At 35.0% G+C, this 18318-nt stretch overlaps 1 non-coding gene across 1 annotated transcript; it reads right to left on the bottom strand.

Annotated features, from left to right (window-relative positions):
• Positions 1-6219: 6219 nt before the first annotated feature.
• LOC112926442 (U6 spliceosomal RNA) lies at positions 6220-6324 on the bottom strand. Its single transcript, XR_003236334.2, has one exon. It is a non-coding gene; the product is annotated as a U6 spliceosomal RNA (small nuclear RNA).
• Between the last annotated feature and the right edge of the window lie 11994 nt (positions 6325-18318).

Genomic DNA, 18318 nt, shown 5'->3' on the forward strand with positions numbered 1-18318 from the left:
ACATTTTAAGTGAGAAAAGAAAACTGTTCTTTTATATCAACATAACACTAGAAGATAGAAATAAAGATTTAAAATAGACTTTATTATAACAATGATAACCAATCTTAATCCTTTTTGATTAAAATATAAACACAACCCAGAGTTTGAATGAAGAAATTTTAGTCTTGAATTCATACTCTTTTTTTTTTTTTTTAAAGATTTTATTTATTCATGAGAGACACACAGAGAGAGAGAGAGAGGCAAAGACACAGGCAGAGGGAGAAGCAGGCCCCACAAGGAGCCCAATATGGGACTTGATCCTGGGACTCCAGGACCATGCCCCGGGCCAAAGGCAGGCACTCAACTGCTGAGCCACCCAGGGATCCCCCATATTCTTTTATATTAGTTGTTACCTACCTTTTTTTAAAGTGGGGAAAAATTGATGGGCATATTGTTTCATTTGCTTTTATGCTACCCTGCTTTATTGTCCGTGTTAGCAATGTAAAAGTGTTGGCTAAATATTTTCTAATAAAAAGAGTGACTGTTCAAATAACATAAAAGAAATGTGTGGAACGTTTTGGAGGGAAGAGTCGTGGAGTCAGAAGGACCAGAAATTTGGGCTTTGAATTATTGGAAAAACTGACAGCTTTCAGATTCTGACCATAAAAGAATGGATTGAAATTGGCTTTGAGAGACCAAACTCAGTATACCTTTCCTACCAATAAAAGGAAATAGGGAAAAGATCAGATTATAAGGATAGCTGACACATATGTTCCAGAGAACTTCAAGTTAGCTTCTGATATTTAGGGGAAATGCATGGAATAAGAAAACAAAGAAGTAAAGAAGACTCTAAAATCATAACTCATGAACTGATTGGAAGAAAATAGATCAGAAGTCTACTGCATTTTCAAAGGAATGCTTATAAGATTGTACTACAGAATACCTTGGATTATTCCAGATTTAAACAAACAATACTGTGGGCCTTCAACGTTATGGGGAAAAAAATTAGTTGAGAAAGCTTTTTATTGAGCATAGTTTCTAATTCCTATTTCAGATAAACCAAGTATAATAGAAAAGAAACAGAAATAGAAAAGGCAGAGCCAAAGAATAAGGAGAACAATAGATACAGGAAGTCTTCTAGAGCAGAACAAGAAGCTTAAGGAACCTCTGCCACCTCAGGGTAAAATGTCTTAAAATGTCTGTTCAGTGAATTTCCAGAATTGCTTACAGACTAGTGACTGCTATGTGCCTCCCAGTTTTCCTTTTCCTCTGTGGAATTTATTACAAATATATAAAATAAGAAATTAATTCATAGTTAACTCGCGCATGAAGATTATTTTTTGTTATCAACTATATGTGATATTAAAATATGCATTTTTAATAAAATATTAGCAAGCGTCAGCAGGTAAATATTTCTGAGGTTTCAACAAAGGCATTCTATATAAAAGTCACAATTTTGGGGCACCTGGATAGCTCAGTTGTTTGAGTCCACAAGAGTTGTGTCCAACTCTTGATCTCAGCTCAGGTCTTGATCTCAGGGTCATGATTTCAAGTCCTATGTTGGGTCGCACAATGGGTGTGGAGCCTACTTTAAAAAAAGTCAAAATTAAAAAAAAAAAAAAGTCAAAATTTCTCCTTCAGAACATGCGAAAGATGGTGATATCTTCGGAATATAAGTCAGCATGAATGCCCTGGAAATCTTTCTTGGTTTGACTGCATCTAAAGACCATTCATCTGCAATCAGGATGTTAGACTTGAAATGTAAGGCAGTATAGTGTAGTGAATTGATGATATTCATTGAACATAGTTTTCAGAGTCTAATGGTGTTAGTTAAAATTCTGTCTCTAACAATAACTAGTACAATCTCTTAAAGTTCTTTATGTTCCATTTTCCTCCATTTTTTAGTATGGAGCAATGGACCGTAAGGATTAAATATGATAATATATGACACATGGTAAATGCTCAATAGTTGGCTTGGTATAGACAAAGGATAGTTACTATAAACCCTCCTATTGAAAGAGAGACAATGGGAGGTTTATAGGAGTCACTGGTCCTCAGCAAATGTGAAATCCCACAGGGCACATCTTGCTAGTTCCTTCATTAAGGCTAAAAGCCAGGTCTTGGTTCTTTGCTCTACACGCTGGGCCCTTAGTTCTGGCCCTTCCTGTCCTTCTTTCTTTGTCAGGAAATGTAACCTGTATTTACAGCTGAGTAATTTATCAATTTGCTTCCTGTATGTAAAATGGGGATCCAACTTCCTCTTTTTATTCTGTTTCTATCCATTTCCAATCAAGCTAGCAGTGTTTCTGCTCGTATAATTCTCTTAAAATTTCCTTGGTCCCTTATGAATCATATTAGGGGTTTGCTTAATTAGATAAAAGCACACTCAGAGGCCATCTTCAAGATGTTTTTTACCTTTGGACTAAGTTGAGGCAATGAGAAACAAAACTCCATTGTTTAACTGAGTAGTTGTCTTAGTTACAACCTTATATCTTTCTGAGGTTTAAACAAAATATTTAATAATCACATTTATTTTGTTTTTAAATAATAATTTCCTGGCTTGAGAAAATAAGCATTTATTTTCCCTCATAGTTTCTGAGACTCAAGTAGTCAGGGGCAACTCATCTGGGTGATTCTGGCTAACTGTCTCTTATGAGGGTGTAGTCAAATGGGGGACAGAGATAGTTACCTGAAGGCATGACTGGGGTTGGCAAATTTATTTTCAAGGTGTATCACTCACTTGGCTGGCAAATTGTCATTGTTGGCAGTGAGCCTCAGTTCATTCTCATATGTCTCTTCCCACAAGACTACTTGAGTGTCCTTATGATATGACAGTTGGCTCTACCCAGGGTAAATGATCCAAAAGAGGACAAAATAGAAACTGAAATATTTTTTATAACCTAGTTTTGAGAATCATACAAAACCACTTCTACAGTATTCTATTTTTCACACAGGTCATCATCCATGATTCTCAGTGGTTAACACACCAAGACACAAACACTAAGAGAAATGGACATAGGGGGCTATCCTGGAAGCTAGCTCCCACACTGCCTTCTAGTGATAGAAAATAGATATTAAACAATAAATATCATAAGTAAAGTATATGGTATGGTCAAAGATGTTAAGTACTATGAATGGGATGAAACAAAAAGAAGACCAGGGTTAGGTAAAGGGGAAAGCAGATAGTGTAGGCCTCATTGAATAGATGATAGTTCTGTAAAGACTTGAAGAAAGTAATTTTATACTACCAATATTCTAATAATATACTTCCATATTTTATTTATTTCAAAGATTATCATATTTTCAATCAGAATCAATTTAATGTATTAAGAAAATATATTTCTTGTTATGTCTAAGGCTATATACGAAGCTTATGAAAGCTTCTTTTCAAGGATTTGGTGTTCACAGGCCTTGTATAAGAGGATTACAAGTTAGCAGTAAAAGGATTTACAGTAATCCTTAGTGATCTGTTATTTATTTGTGAATTCTTAACCATTTTTAAAAGTCATTGAGCTATTCCTCTCACTTAAAAGTCAGCCTCTGATATTTGATGCATATAAAAGAATGCATATAACTAATGAAATATAATAATAGAATGAACACACATGAACCACCAACCAAATTAAAGGCTAGCATATTGTCTCTACGTTTGAAGTTCTTTATTCCTCCTTAATCATATTCTCTATTTTACCAACCCTGAGGTATTTGTAATCATTAACTGGAGTTGATTATTTCATTTTTTAAAACACTTTTACCATATATGTGAATAGTGATAAAACATTATATATTCAGTTTGCTTATTTTGGGGCTTATAAAAATTATGTTTTGTATATAGCCCCCTGAATTTTTTAAAATAGCATTTTCTGTCTAAAACTTACTTGTATTATTGTTTATACTCTTTGATTAAAATTTAATTTATGTACCATATTCCATTGTATGGATAGAACACAATTTATTTATACTTTCTCTTGCCAATAAACACATAGTTCCAGTAATCCTTGCAATTAAAAATAATGATCCTGGGAAAATTCTAAGACAGCCTTTTTTAAGGTTGAACTTACTGCTTCTCACTCTTTGGTTAAGATTATGTGACTAAGGTAGAAGTGAAGTTGGTCAACATACCATTTACAGTAATATCTACAGAGATATTAAAAATAGATACCTAGGAATAAATTTAACAAAAATTTTATACTTTTTTGTAGACAAATCTAAACCTTTAATGAAACAAATAGAAGTCAAATAGAGATGTATACCATGTTCATCAATTGGTGCAAAATTTCAATTCTCCTTAAATTAACCTATAGATTAATTTTAATTCCAATAAAAATCTTACCTAGTTTAAAATAAATTCCATCAGCTGATTATAAAATTAATTTGAATTTACAAAAACCTAAGAACAGTTAAAACACACTTAACAAAGACAAATAAGTTTTGGGAACTTGTCCTATCCAGATATAGTAAAGTTCAAAAACATCTGATTTTCATTTTGTATAATGATTACTTTTTTTCCTTAGGCAGATGTATCCTTCTGGAAAGAACAATATCAAATGCATGTAGACAGCTTCACTGTGTATCAAAATTGCAATGAAAAACTATTAAAATATATGGTTAGCATGTAAATAAATTTTCCCTTAATGAGACTAAATAACTACAAAGTAAAATTATTAAATTAGTTATATGTATGACTTTTAATGATTTTTATCAGGGATATTTGTTTAATTTACAATAATAATTGACTGATGGTATTCTGATAATGTCCCCAAAGACTCTTCAGAATCTTTTCTCTGAGGTGACTGTCAGTGCCAAGCTGTGTGGTCTGAGAGATCTAAATGCCTTTGATCACCAGTCCTAAAGAATGTGGGAATAAGAACAAAGTCTAAACTTTCTGTAATGTGATGCCAGGCACAACAGAAGCTCCATCACTTCACCTGAATAAATGCTTTGATCTCTCCCACCATAATAGAATCAGAGTTTGTACTGAAATGTTTCAATTTCTCCTCTGGCCAGGCACAATTTCAGTATGTTGCTTACTAAAATCAATAATACATACCAGTTTGTAATAAATAAAATTTTCTGTCAGAATACAGCTTTTGTATATATATAAATGGACATGAATATGACACATGTTCAAAGGCTTACAAGAAGAACACAAAAACCAATGCTCCAGCTACATGCACTACACATTTTAAGTTTTAAAATTTCTGGAAGTGATATTTGCTTTTTTTCTTCAAAAATGTTGCACTTTTTGTGTGATTTAATTACTTTCTCTAAGAAGCCTTAATTAACCCCATAAGGAATTCACCACTGTCTCTTTGTATGATGCTAGTATCCCATAGACACATCTAACATAGCTTTTGAAGTTCTTTATTCCACCAAAGTGTTTACATGACTGTTTTTCCTTACAGGTTGTAATCTTTTGAGAACACAGATGGCATCCTACTCATCTGTGTACACCACCTACAGGAAAGTAAAGGGCATTCCACTCAAGGAATGTCAAATCTTTGAACTCATCTCCACTGCCACATCAACCATAATACATTCACTTTCTTTTTTTTTTTTTAAGATTTTATTTATTTTATTCAGGAGAGACACACACAGAGAGAGAGAGAGAGGCAGAGAGGCAGGCTCCATGCAAGGAGCCCGATGTGGGACTCGATCCCAGGACTCCAGGATCACACCCTGGGCAGGAGCTAAACCGCTGAGCCACCCAGAGATCCCCTACGTTCACTTTCATAATCAATTCTTTCACAGCTTCTTCTAGTTTTACTTAAAGACCTTTTGAGTGTCATTTTCCAGAAAATCATTATGTGACCTTTTGTTCACACCAATTTATGATGTCATTGATCCATGCTACATTTACTTAATTTTTCCCACATGTCAAGCACAGTGCTTAGTACTAGGTATATAAATATGAAGACGACACAGCTTGCCCTTAAAGAATTCAAAGACCAGTCAGAATACAAAAACTAATAATTGCAACACAATGCAAGTGCTATAACATAGAAAGGAACGGAGTGATCTACAAACATATTTTGTGACTAGCTCTGGCTGTGTAAAACTCAAAGAGCTTAATGAATTAGCAGATTTTGCCAGATAAAGATGAAGGAAGCAAATTTTTGGAAGAATGTGTGCAAAGACACGTAGTCAAGAAAGGATCAAGGGATCTAGTGAATCAGGAGCTGCTCTCTATGTTTGGAGCACAGGGTATATATGGAGAGGACACAGATTGGAAAATTAGCCATAAGACTAGAATAGATCTTAGTGGCAATGCTAGCCTTGTGCAGAGGCCATGCTAATCCTCTGTATTATTCCCATTTTAGTACGTTGTACCACTGAAGTGAGCACTTAAAGGCAATGTTAAGAAAAGTATACTTTATCTGTGGCAACATTAACATAGAAGAAATTGTTAAACAAGGCAGAAACATGATCAGATTTAGCTTAAGGAACATCATGCTGATAGCAGGATGAGGACAGGTTTGGAGGTGAGGAAAGTTTGTGGTAGAAGAAACAATTAAGAAGCTTTTAAATCTTCTAGGGAAAAGATGAGGTGAACTTTCAAATGGTGGAGGCATTGTGGGGTACAAAGATTAATTTGTTTGATGTTAATGAAATAAACTCAACTGAGCAAAGTAGAAAAAAAGAATAGGATGGAGGAGCTAAGGGTGATTCCTTGTTTTTTCTATGGTACACTGACATGAGAAGAATCTCTCTAGGTTTAAATGTTTGGGGTGCCTGGAAAACAGACAGGCAGACATGTCAAGTAAATAAATGTATCTGGAATTCAAGAGTAGAGTTGAGACTCATTGATTAGAAGTTATCCACTTGTATTTGGTAATGAAAACTATGAAAGTAGATCAAATCATCCAAAGTTTATAGAGAAGGTAAAAATGAAAGAGAGAAAAGAGTAGACCTTGAGTCATCCACCAACACATAAACAGTGGTCAGAGGACAGAGGAAAAAAGCCTTTGAAGAATCCCAGACAAACCAATCAAAATGATAATTAAAAGCCATGAGAGAATAGGCAGCTACTGTCAAAAACTGAAAATCTATCAAGTGGGAAAAAAGCTTAGTTAAATTTGTCAGATAAGAAGGAACTGCCATAAAGCTTGGAAAAGCTATTCAAGACAGAAGTCAGAGACTAGATTACAAAGGTTTGAGGGGCAGGCACAGAAGACGTAAACTATGGGGCTAAAAAATCAAGATGTCAGTAGGGCTGTGTTCTTTTTTGGACTACAGGGACTATCCATTTGCTTGCCTTTTCAAGCTTCTAGAGGCTACCTGCATTTTTAGTTTGTGGCCTCACCCTCCATGTGTAAAGCCAGTATCATGGCATCTTCAAATCTCTCTCAATCTCTCTCTCTCTCACTTTCTTTCTCTTTTATATCTCAGCTTCCACTGTCATGTATCTTCTTATCTCCTCTCACTCTGACCTTGCATTTCCCTTTTACAAGGATCTTGTGAGTAAATTGGACCAACTCAGATAATTCAAGATAATCTCCTTATTTCAGGAGAAATCATGTCTGCAAAGTCTCTCTTGCCATTTAAAGTAAAATATTTACAAGGGCCATAGATTAAGATGTTGACATTTGGGGGGGGGGGAACCATCATTCTATTTGCCACACTGAGTAAGTGTAGATCGATTAAACTAGGGAAGGACAATCAACTCCTCTTCTTTTAACAGAAGGGAAGGAGACCAGAGTATATGATGTCATATGCAGGTACAGATGCAAAGTTGGCAACTGGTCCTGTGTGTTGGTCATACATTCTTTTTGGAAGTATTGGGAAGGTGAAGTAAGCCATTGACAAAAGGAACACATTTTTGGAAAACCCAGTGAAGTCAGTTGCAGAGAAAATAACAAGGAAAGGTGAAGAGACCATAGAGAAACATGCAGGAGCTCCAATGGAGCTAGAAAGCATAAGGCCTGTGTGGAGCCTATTGACTTAGCAAAGAGATTTGTCAAGCAACACTTTGAAGGCTGGGAAAAGAATCAAAGAAAATGAATAGCTGGATTCATCAAGTGATGGATGTCTAAAGAATGGCTATAGTTGGGAAAATAAGAAGGAATGAAAGCAAGCATCCTGGTATCATTGAAACCACTGATTCTAGCATTAGGCTTGGTCAGGTTCACTCTTCCCCAATTTTGAAATTTTGTAAAATCTGTTTAATATACAAGATGTGTGTGTGTGTGTGTGTGAGCACGTGCACTTGTGTATGAGAGAGAGAGTGAGCGCACGAGAAAGAGAGAGAGAGAGAGAGAGAGAGATTCCCGAGCCTTGGAAATGCAAAATTCTTGTTTATAGTAATGACAGATCAATATCCTCATGTATTCAAATTTCAAAATCATGTCAGTAACCAAAGTAACTTGGTGGAGGTTGAAAAATAAAAGATTAGAATGGCTAATAAATCCATCCTCATTCTTCTAGTACATCATATTAATTTAAATTTTTCTGAAATCTGTTTTTGACAGGCTGATTAGTTTTATGGAAAGTTTATTTAACAATATTAAAGTGAATCAGCAAATAGAGTTTTCCCACTGGTAGAGATAAAAAATATAATTTACTACATAATTATCTGGTAATTACTTTGTCATCAGATACCTTTTATAAGAAATTTAACTCTATCTCCCATGTAATCTGTTCCATTTAGTTTAACTTTGGGTCTTATTATTCTCATTTTATCAGTTATAATTCATTAAAATATTATGCCAGTTTCATTAGCAGGTCAAAAACTGTCAGTCAACATTCTAGAAAGCCACAATCATTTCATTATTGAACATTTTACTCCTAAATTTCCCTAACTAGGTGTATACTGACAAGTTTTTCATCAACTATGAAATTTTCTTGTAATAATTTGTTCTTTTTGGGATGCCTGGGTGGTTCAGTGGCTGAGCATCTGCCTTCAGCTTAGGGCATGATTCTGGGATCTGAGATCGAGTCCCACATTGGGCTCCTTGGACAGAGCCTGCTTCTCCCTCTGTCTCTGTCTCTGCCTCTCTCTCTCCATGTTTCTAATGAATAAATAAACAAAATCCTTAAAATAATAATAATAATAATTTGTTATTTTCCTTAAAGTATTACATTATGTTTTGTTTTTTAAAATATCCTACTTTTCAATTGTTCTTTTCTTGCCCTCATTTACACAGACAACAAAATAGATCTAATGAATTTTGAATATTTTAAACCACTTAGAAAATCAGGTGCATGTTAAAATTACATAAAGAACTTTGCAAAAAAATAGATAGGGATGAGGTTAGTAAATGTCTTGGAAGAAAAGGAATGCCATACTCAGGGCCCAGGATGAAGATTACTAGTAGAGAGCTGGCAGTGGGGATAGATCAGACGCAGGGGCTCCAGAAAGGAACACATACCCATAGCCAGTGTACTAAGTAATATAGTCCTGAGCCAAGATTATGGCCACAAACATGGCAAGACTATTAGAAATGGAAGAGAAACATGTAAAATATGCTTAAAAGAAGCTGACCTAACCATCTCACAGAGTTGTTCTGGAAACAATGCAAAATTTCAGAGGGAAAATTGAGAAAAGTCAGAATTCTTCATATGTCTAAGTCTTCACATTATTCATTATGTAAGAGCCCATTTCTCTCTGAGGGCTCTGTGCTTCACTTGAAAGATTTTGTGAGAAGAGTTCATGCCTGCCACCACAAACTTCTGCAGTCAGTACTCACAGCCTGCTTTTGCAATGGGATATTAAAGTAGATTTTTATTAGTTACTGCTTTAAAAAACATTATCTACATATCATCTTTTAAAAATTAAAGCTGTTTAAGAAAACTATTTGTATTGTTTAAATATTTACATATATAACATCCAATACTATACTCTGAGCCACTTTTTTGGAATAAAATTGCATGCCAGTACTCATAAATTTTGCTAAATGAGAAAAGTGGCATTTCTATCTAAATGAATTCATAATTAAAGTTAATAAAATTTTAAAATGTAGCACAATAAGTATTCAAATTTAAATATTACATACATTTTTGCTATTAAAGAATAAATAAAATAAAACAAACTTAGTTGTATCTAATGTTCATTTTAGTTTTTCATCAAGTTTTCATGCCATGGAATTAGCCATCTTGTCTCATTAGGGCTTACATCTGAGAGTAATCTACTATGACTTTAGGAGTTTGAAACTGAATGAGGGATAGTTAGAAAACAAGGCATTAAATTTTTTGAACCCTTAGTCAACAAATAGTCATATTGGCAAACTGCATTGTTAAGGTATAACTGCTGAAATAAGCATATTTCAGAGAGTGTCAGTTTTAGAGCAATCATTGTTACTATAGTAAACAAGAAAAGTAAACTGTATCACAATAAAATGCTTCTTCCCAGAGGAAAAAAAATACCTTTTATATGTTTGTATGTAAATATCTGGTAGTTCAATTTCATATTTTTTCCATCAAATCCACTTTAAATGAGCACTCAAATTTAGCTTTTGATTCAGCAAGAAGGTGCCACTGCAACATTAATGTACAAAATAAAGTATTTCCTCACCTGTACATACATTAATATCTTAAAGTTTGTGTTTTTTTAAAGATTTTATTTATTTATTCATGAGAGACACACAGAGAGAGAGAGGCAGAGAAAGAGACAGAGGGAGAAGCAGGCTCCATGCAGGGAGCCTGATGTGGGACTCAATCCCTGGGCTGTGGGATCATGCCCTGAGCCAAAGGTAGGTGCTCAACCACTGAGACACCCAGGTGTCCCAATCTTTTAAAGTTTTGATAAATTATCATAATAAGACAGTATAGCTCATTTTAAGTTAACCTAATTTATATTTAAAAATGTAAACTAGAAAAATTCAGAAAGTAATTTTCACATCTCAAATTTCTTATTTTACTAAGGGATCACCATTGGTTTCCTTTGAATACCCTATTAGTGCATTTAAAATATAATAAACAAAAAATATTTAAAAATAAAATATAATAAACAAAAATAAATAGATATAATAAAAATATGATTAATATTTCCAGAAGCATCTAAAATGAATTTGTATTCTAGTTATTGTGTGTGTTCATTTTATTTATTTTATTTTTTTAAAGATTTCATTTATTTATTCATGAGAGACACAGAGAGAGAAAGAGAGACAGAGACACAGGCAGAGGGAGAAGCAGGCTCCATGCAGGGAGCCTGATGTGGGACTCGATCCCAGGACTCCAGGATCACGCCATGGGCGGGAGGCAAGTGCTAAACCGCTGAGCCACCCAAGCATCCCTGTGTGTGTCCATTTTAAAATGTGAAAATGAAGAATATGTTTTACTAAAATATTTTTTGCTAATTTTTCCCAATCTATTTTCATTAAGATAATGTTATATTGTCAAGATGATGCCTCTTACTTCAAGATATTTCAAAGTGGATACCATAAACAATATGAGCAATACTGTTGGATTATTACATCTGCTTATACTTTTAAAACCATATAATCTCTTTAAAGTTGAGGTAAACCTGTGTAATATAAACCTGACACCTAAAAAATGGTGATTCAATCATAAATGTCTTCATTTTCTTGATTTTCATTTTACTGAGTTTATTACCTAATTCACAAATAGCATTACATTAAATATTTAACATAACTACTTCTATAAAATATTTCAGCCTAAAGTAAAACAAATTTGCAATTCCAACCTCATCCCAGACTGGATATTTGTGAATCTGAATTATTTTTAAAACTTTTCCTTAAATGCTGATTGGTTTCATTGCAGATACCAAGGGAACAGAAGTTAAATTCCTTATATTTCTATTTTCCTCATTCTCTCTCTCTAGGTAAAATTCTTTCTCTCTTGAGATAGTCCTAGAAATGATAGAGATGAGATAATAATAGAGTTTTCTTTCTATCTTCATAGGTAGTTATATTCTGACCCCAGAGATATAGGTGAGTTTTCACAGTAATTCTGAATTTTTCCAAAATTCTTTTAAACTCTAAAGAGAATGTCCAATAATAAACTCAACAACCATAGTAGCCAACTTAATTTACCTAATCTTCAATAGTCAACTTGACAAACGGTATTTTCAATATATTTAATTGTATAATTATGATACCTTTTTTTTCCACTTACAAGTCGATGGATTCCGTGAATGTTTGCACTTTCTTTCCAAGATGTTTACTTATTCCAAAAGGAAAAAAAAAAAGGTTTATTAGTGTATGAATTCCTTTTGAACTTTTTATTGCTTTTCTCATTACTCTTTATAGTTATAGCTCAAAGTATGAAATTATATACTTATTAACATATTAGGCAAAATTCAACCTAACTGGCACATTGAGAATGATTTAAAATCTGTTGTGTTAAATAACTGAAACTTTTTGAGTACAAATAATAGTTTATTTTCTGGGATCCCTGGGTGGCGCAGCGGTTTGGCGCCTGCCTTTGGCCCAGGGCGCGATCCTGGAGACCCAGGATCGAATCCCACATCAGGCTCCTGGTGCATGGAGCCTGCTTCTCCCTCCGCCTGTGTCTCTGCCTCTCTCTCTCTCTCTCTCTCTCTGACTATCATAAATAAATAAAAATTTAAAAAAATAGTTTATTTTCTTGCTAAAAAGAGGAATGAAGCACATTCTCCATTATAAATATAATGGGAAGAATGTGGTTTTAGAGCTATACAGACTTTGGGCAGTGACTTTGGGCAGTTTACTTGATTTTTTTTGAACATCAGGTTTTCCTTTTTTAAAATGGGGATAAAATGCCTACCTCATAGCACTTCATAAATAAAAATACACCCAGTGTCTGACACATAGTCATATTCAATAAATGAACACAGAGGAAGATGAGGGAAAGGAGATTATTATGATGAAGCCATTGCTATCTGAAGTCAAACAATCCCATTTCCTCCCTCCAACACATTCTTCATTCACTCTCCTATCAATAAAATTACCTACTTTCCTCAAACGTGGCCCTTCTCTCCATTACTGCAGAGTTTCTCAAAACTAGTGAAGTCTCTCTGGGTTTGTAAACTCTTGACTTAGCCTGATGGGTAGTCAAGAATTTGACAGATTCTAAAAGTCCAACTATTTTTATTTAGAGATATATATCACATTAATAGAGTCAACCTGGCTTCACCTCCTTCTTCTCCACATCTGAGTTAGGCCCAGTATTTGGGATGCAATGACTGAACCATATGAACCATATCTAGTTCCCTGGAAAAGGTCAAGATGACGATATACATTATAATGTTTTATTTTCTCTAGCTTCTCTCTAGACTCAGAGAAGTAAAAAGTCTTTGTTTTCAGCAAGGAGTAAATTCCCTCTACAAAAGTATTTTGGTTGCTGCACTTTAGATGGATATTAATTACTTTTACATGTTTTGACTACAGATATTTGCCTCAATAAACTCAGGTAGGTACAAAATCAGCTTTACAAAGTCCATTCTTTTCCATGTTTGTGGACAACATGCAGGTCTATGTGGAGGCTGAGAAAAATTAAGGCCATTCCACCTCAAGTTTAGCATTAGCACAAGTACAGCCATCTTAGGCCCCTGGGAATAAGAGCTGAACTTTACAGGAAAAACTGCAGAATGTCCTAGGCAGGGAATCCCATATCGGAAAGACAATAAAGCTCAGAATGCCCTCGGCAGAGAATCCCATATCAGATCTTAAGAAACTCCCCCACCCTTTCCTCCACATTGGAATGGAAAAAAATTCCTCCACCCCTTCTGAAAACCCCCTAGACCAGCCCATAAAAAACCTAGCTGTAACCCACTTCGGGGTCCAAGCCCCTGCTCTGCTGTGTGGCGTATACTTGGACTCAAGCTCGAGCTCGTAAATAAACCCTTGTGTGTTTGCATCGGTGTCGGCTCCTTGGTGGTTTCTCGGATTCGCAACCTTGGGCACAACAGCCTACATTTTTCTCAAAAAAACTATGGCCTAAGTCAGATCCATCAGGAAACAGTGAATGAGAAACAGGTATATGCAAGAAGGTTATTGAGCAAGGCTTTTGAGACTAATACCTTTGAGAAGAATGCAGGAAGCCACAGTGAGCAGAGGGAGAGGTTAAATCATGATGAGCTTGCAGAAAAGGATTCAACTGAATTCAAAGGCAGTTTCAGAGGTAGACTAGCTTTTTGCAGTCAGAGTGAAGGTAGAGGTCTGGCCTTTTATTCCACATTACTGGTCACTTCCTTGGGTGAGGCTGCTCCCCACTGCTGAGGGCAATTGCTGGGGAGGCACTCAGCTATGAAAAGTTCATAATAAACACATCTGGCAGTTTGGAGAATGAGTGCTTCATCCTAAGTGGATATATGAGTGACACACTGCAAAATTCACTATTTACTGCTAACAAAACATCATTTACTCTTAGTGCTTCAGAATAAAATATTTTGGGGGGATTGAAAAAAAAGCATATATATTAAGATGAAACAGTCTTTGTCATAGTGAGATTTCAGTAACTTTACCAGGTGAAAATATAACAATCTTTAGAGGGAATTTGTTTCTTTATCCACATGACAAACTGGGGTTTCAGGGGCCAACCTGCAAATGTAACAACTGATCATCACAAGCCTTGCTATTCTATAGCATTAAGGATTTCAGAGAGAATCCTGACCATCTAACAACAGTAAGAAAGCTGAGAATGGTGGATCTTAGAGAGTTGAAGACTTGGGGAATAAGTCAGGCCAAAAGTAACTGAAAAACTGCAGGTACTCTAGATTTCAGAAACCAATAAGCTTTAAGACTATAGTATAAACTGGGTCATATCTTGGTACTTATATCTGCAATCCTAATTCACCAACAGCTGTTTCTACAGCAGCGTTTACCAGTGGACTCCTCCTGCACATCAGTTGCATAGGATGTTCATGAAAGGAGGTTCTAGGTAAAATATGTCTGGGAAACTTACCATTCCAAAATCCCCCTTAAACACTGCAGTGTTTGCTAGGATATCAAAGTCTCAAGAAGTCAGTCTGCCTATTTTTTTTTACCTTGTCATTTTTCACATTCACACAATCATACTATCCTTTTTCACGCAACCTTTATTACCATACAAAAGAAATCCTGTCCTGGAGAAATGAAGCTGGGTTATTCTTCTCCATGTAATATTAAAATGTCTTAAATGCTTCAATTAATCAACAGGCTGCTTTGCCAGCACAAAATCAAAATATGCTCTTGTGGATATCCTTTACTGAAACTCCTCTGGGAAATTTAGGCAAAAAAGCAATTGCAAATTTAATGTCAACAAAATAGTTCTTCTGTCAGTGAGTCACATGTGTCTATAAATTTTTTCTTACCTATTCAAATAGTCCATTAAAACACTTTTCACTTTTTCATATATACAAACACTTGACTTTTCAGAATGTTTAAGTGTCTATCACTGTAGGAAAAGCCAGAAGGAGCCTTCCTGAGTTGAGATGGGATGCAGCCATAATAAACCAACAAACCCTTCCAGCATAACATGACATAGGCAGAGAAAATGTGCCATGTGGAAGAAGCAGGGCTTTGTAGTGACATGAAAAAGGGATCCAATTCCGGCTTCATTCCCTTGCTGAGTAACCTTGCCAAACTGCTTCATTCCTTTGACCTCAGGTTCTACATATGTAATATAAAGATGATATCATCTATCTTGAAAGTTATGCTGGAGGTTAAATGAAATAACTTTTGTATAGGGAAATAAACTCAATGGGACCTTGCTTAACAAATAGTACTGTTTCTTACCTACCCTCTTGTCTTATTCCTTCCAGATGATTCAGAGGAAATGAGGGGTAGATTTTTCCCTTTATTTCAAATTTTCTAAATTCATAATCTTATTGATAGTATAGACAAGAATCAGAAAGGACATTGAAAGGGAAAACATCAGGATAGCTCGAATCAGAAACATGATCATGAGAAGCTTAGACACTAGAAGAGACAAATGCCTGAAGATTTCCCTTATCCAAGGTTTGTCCCTTACCTTCTGTCTCTTGAAGGTTTTTGTAAAAGAAGAAAGCCCTTTGACCCTTTATAATTTTTGACATTTTGGGGGATCTCTGGGTGGCTCAGTGGTTTAGCACCTGCCTTTGGCTCAGGGTGTAATCCTGGAGTCCCAGGATGGAGTCCCACCCTGGGCTCCCTGCAGGGAGCCTGCTTCTCCCTCTGCCTGTGTCTCTGCCTCTGTCTCTCTGTGTGTCTCTCATGAATAAATAAATAAAATCTTTAAAACTACAATCTTTGACATATTTCCTAATATAGTTTGGACATTTCATCACTAATGGGTAGTTAATCATAGCACTCTATTTCTACCTGGCAATTAATAATAAATCCATTGTAGAGTTTGAGTGCCTGTGCACTGACTGCATGAGTGCTCATAATATAAAATGCAAAATAAGAGTTAAAATCCACTACTCTTCACTTATCACATTGGCAAAAATCAGAAAATTCGATAACATGCTGTGTTTGCAAAGGGTGATGTAAACCAAAATTGGCACAACATAGGGAAGACAATTTGGTAACAGCTGAAAAAATTTAAAATGCATCCTTTTGGACTCAGCAGTACCATCTCTAGCAATTTATTGTGTAAATATTCTCTTGTGTGCAAAATAAAGCATGTTCTAATGTACAGTACTGTTAGTTATAGCAAACCCTAAAAATAACCTAAATTTCTATCATTTAAGAACTGATTAATTAGTTTAGTACATCTATAAGATAGAGTAATATTTATAATTAACTGTATACCATTTACAATACTAGTCTTTAAGATATATTATAAAGTGAAAAAAGCAAGTTTAAGAATATCAAAAAAAGTAAAATGCATCTACAGTCAATAGACATAGATTATTTCTGGAAAGACATCTAGGAACCTGACCCCAGTTGCCTTCAAGGAGGGTATATGGTGACTAAGAAGGCCTTTATCTTTCCCTTAGCTTGATTACACATAGACAGGCTAATTCCTAACTCTAGACTCCTGATCACCTTTTTCTTAAAGCATTTACTTAAGCAAACTTATATCTGGAAATTCTTTCTCTATCCGTTTGAGATGTAAATCTTTTAAAAAGTCCTTTGCCTGTTTTATAACCCAAAACTATCTTTCTCAAGGACCTGGGAGTCATCTCTATGAAATGTAACCATCAAGGAAGATAGACCCTATCTCCTAATTTCTATGGAAAGGTAGGAGACTAACACCTAGAGAGGTGACTTGCTCCATGTTATAAAACTACCTCCAGTCATAAAAAGTTTAATTTTCCCTTGGGTAAGGTCAATTAGCAAACATAAGTGGCCTATGATTTCTTAAAAATTCTCCTACTCACCTTCTCCCCCTTTTTAGGTAGAGTTGAGCTCAAAGTTTTAGCATCTTTCCCTGTTGCAATAGCCTTGAATAAAGTCTTCTTTGCATGTTTAATGTATCCAATGCACTTTTTGCTTTGACATTGGGATATAATATCACTTTTTCATATATACAAACATTTGAATTTTCAGAATGTTTACATGTGTATCACTGTAGGAAAAGCCAGAAGGAGCCTTCCTGAGTTGAGATGGGATGCAGCCATAATAAACCAACAAACCCATCCAACATAACATGATATAGGCAGAGAAAATGTGCCATGTGGAAGAAGCAGGGCTTTGTAGTGACATGAAAAAGGGATCCAATTCCAGCCAATTTCAAGAGAGAAACTTACTTTCCATTTAATACCTTTTTGATATTTTTACATTTTTACCATGTGCATCGATTATCTACCTATTCAAAATGTTTCAGTTAAACAATCTAGCAAAATCCTTAGTGTGGTTTACAGCCTCTGGAAATACAGGCTAAGTTATCCTAAAGAGATTCATCCAGTCACCTTCAGCTTTGAAATACTCTGCAAAATATTTTATAGGGCAAAAAACCTCTTCCAATTAAACAATGTGAACTGAAACTAAAATGGGAACATGTCCTTAATTCTCTCAAATAGTGCTGTTTAATACAAAGAAAGTATTTTAGCTAGTTGCATGAAAATTACAAGGAGCCCTCAATGAGAACTTCTAATATTTTCCGGAGATGCTAGGTGTACAATTATTCCATATAGCTATCCTTTTGGGTCACCCTAAGCTCAACTTCCACTTTAACTATGGAAGCCTGCGAGCTACAAGTCTGTATTCAATCAAGTCATTTACTTTGTGATGATTTATATTCAAAGCAAAATAAGAAGGGATGAACACTCATATTTAAAATGTCAGTATAATCCATTTTTAGTGACATCTTTCAAAGACAAGTTCTGAAATCTACAGAGATAACTAATGCTATCAATTTTTATGGTCAGTTATATTAGTCCTGGTTTTAAAAGTCAGGTTTTTTCTTTAAGAGGTAAATTTCAAACTCAGAGAACTTAGTAAGTAATTAGTTTGTCAATATTAAGGAAGTGTTCCTATAATTAAACTTCTAGGAGGT

The sequence above is a fragment of the Vulpes vulpes genome, chromosome 1 (assembly GCF_048418805.1).
Source record: "Vulpes vulpes isolate BD-2025 chromosome 1, VulVul3, whole genome shotgun sequence".
Lineage (NCBI taxonomy): Eukaryota > Metazoa > Chordata > Mammalia > Carnivora > Canidae > Vulpes > Vulpes vulpes.